Here is a 3142-nt window from a genome sequence, read left to right on the forward strand (position 1 = left end):
ATAAAAGTTTCAAAAATCGAGGTACCGAAAACGGGCATTTTTTGCATAAAGCTTGCGGAGGTTCTTTGCTTTTTTTATTCAACATTGAATAAAAACGACCCATTTTGCTTCGACGTTGAACTCGGTGAAAAAAAATCGTACGAAACTTCATAAAAAAAGAAATTTAAGGTAAAGACCCACTCTTTCGAAAGATGTACCGCATTTGTGTACAATTTTTACTTGGCCCCGTGGAATTTCGCAAATTTCGTAAAAAATTTTGAGATCTGATACATCTTCATTTATGTTTATGTAACTTTATGAAATATTAGTAATACGGTTTTTTAAAGAACAGGTTTGAAAAGTGGAGGTTTCAAGCTTTAGAATGCTTTTTTAAAAATCTCGATACGATGATTTTTGACGAAGTTATTCTATCTCGAAATTTACCTATTTTTGTAGGGTGATATAAGAGAGCCTTTAATTTTGTTGAGTAGTGTATTGGTATTGTAAATTAGAGTGCATGTATAATTATTAAACATATATATATGTGTCTATTGATATCGTGATACATATATGTCTAGTTATTAATCGAGTGTGAGTGTTCGCGATTTTACCGGGAAGTGATATCTGTTGACAGTTTATATGCGCCGCGAAATGAGGTTAGGAGTGCATGTACGTGGCTGTTACTGCGATCGCGAAAATTTCTCTAAGTCCGTTGTTCTTTTGATTTCCTCTTGATTGGTTTTCTGACTCAAGTTTAGAGTCACAGTACCATGACTACCATGCAAAAGTCCGTTGTTCGTTAAGTTCTTAAAACCATCGCGGTCGGGAGTGCGTTATTAAAACCATCTCTTTGTGTGCATTCCGAAAATCATCTTCATTGGTACTTATTCGTAAAACCCGACAGTCACGTATAGTCAATCAATAAAAGGTTGCAACACTTTTTAATTCGATGGTTTTCGGAACGCGCAAAAATTCTGACAGAACAGACCACTATCTCTGAACGCCTATAGTCAGCGGTTATGATAGGTTACGATGACTGTCAAAGTGATGCAGAATCATCTTGTACACGTTGAAATAAAAAAATGTATTTGTGCGCAGCAGAAAATTCGTAAGATACCCTTCGAATACCATAAAATATATCGTGGTAAGTAATAATAAAGTAAACGCTAACTTTGTTTTATAAATTTATTTATATTTTCAAAAATAACATATTTATTATTATTAAAAATTCAAAAATTAAAAATAATAATATAACATAATATTATTCTAGCGAGCCTGTAATATCAAAGCAAGTGGAAGAACACTTTACTATAAAATAATGTAAAAATAAAAGAATAAAAATATAATAATATACTAAATTACATTATAATAATATAATTACGTATATGATTATATTAGTATATTAGTGTTACTCAGATGTCGACAGGAAGCAGATATAGTGACGGCGAGGTGGTGGTAATTATATGAAAAATGCCACCCAAAAGTATTTCGAATGATCTCCGCAATAATATACTGAAAAGTACCACAGCATGCGCCACGCTTTCCTTCCCAATGTTCAGGACTCGGATCCATTCGCTCTAACATATCGAAGGCTTTAGCAGCATACTAGAATTCGCCTATAAAGTAATAAAATAATAAAAATATAATAAAACACTTATTAAATAATAATAATTGATATAAATAACTTTAATATACTGTTTTATTCAGAATATCTTACCAAAGACGAGTGTTGCTCAGGTGCCGACAGGAAGCAGATATAGTGACGGCGAGGTGGTGGTAATTATATAAGAAATTCCGTCCAAAAGTATTTCGAATGGCTTTCACCTTGTTTATTTTCTACATTCATTCAAGATTCTTTCTTTGATTTATTCTTTCCATTCATTACGAGTTGCTCATGTTGCAATCATTCAATGTCATTTATTTATTCTCATATCAACCATAGAAGTTCAACTAACAATAAACTATTAACACATTATTGTTTATTACACCTTATTGTTTATTGTTAACCAGCGGGTGGAGGGCGTCAGCGGCGATTTGGCGGCTCTACGACCTGACCTCGTGGTTAGGCACGAGCCCTCCAAAAGTGTCGTCATATGCGACGTCACGGTACCCTTTGAAAACAGGTGGACTGCATTCGAAGAGGCCAGGACGAGAAAACTAGATAAATACAACGTCCTGGCCGAAGAGTTGCAGCGACAAGGGTATCGTGTCGTCGTGACGGCCTTCGTCGTCGCCGGCCTCGGCTCGTGGGATCCGAGAAATGAGGCGGTGTTGAGACTGCTGAGAGTTACGGCCCAATACGCCTCAATGATGCTTTTCATCGTCTCGGAAACCATTTGCTGGTCACGCGACATCTATGTGGAGCACGTGTCCGGCACCCGCCAGTACCTGGCTCCTTCCCGTCCCTCGGGAGATCTTCTCTCGACGCCTCCAAGAACGGTTCGTCGACGCTGACTCGCCGAGGAAAGAGCAGCGTAGGATGCGGCGCGTCGCAGTTCGAACGTTGCGAGTGTCGCGTAATTTATTCTTGTGTATTGTCTTGGCCTCCTCTTTTTCAATCCAGCAGAGAGAGCGGTCTAATGTCCAACTATTTATTTACTTAACTGTGATCATGGCGCTACTCGCCTAGGTTATTGTATATATATATTTTATTTTGTTTTGTATTCCATTATATATTAATTGAATGTTGGACGGGACCCCTCTCTGCTGATTTTAATTAATTATTTATTTATTTATTTACCCGGTTTTACTTCTGTAATCTTTTCTGTTTCTAGCTATGCTATTTTATCTCTATTTCTTTCCTATTTTCTATTTCTTTCTTCCTGACGTAATATTGTACTCTTCTATTTTTATGTTATTTTTAGTCTTTTATATTTTATATTTTATTTATTTATTATATATTTATTCTACTTGTTTGTGGGGCCCTGACTGTTCGAGTGTGTATGCCGCGTTAGATAACTATTGTATTTGACACGAGTGTGAATGTGCGCGTTAAACATTATTAATTTTACTATTTATTATATTAAATTGCGCGCGCTCCTCCGGGACTTTTATATTTTTGACGACACTACTGGGATATCCCGGAGGAGCAATTAACTGTGATAACGTATCCTCCCAGCTTGCGAGCTGGGGGGATGACATATATGTGATATATATGTGAAGG

Source organism: Trachymyrmex cornetzi, unplaced genomic scaffold, assembly GCF_001594075.2.
Source record: "Trachymyrmex cornetzi isolate Tcor2-1 unplaced genomic scaffold, Tcor1.1 scaffold956, whole genome shotgun sequence".
In the NCBI taxonomy this organism is placed as follows: Eukaryota; Metazoa; Arthropoda; class Insecta; order Hymenoptera; family Formicidae; genus Trachymyrmex; species Trachymyrmex cornetzi.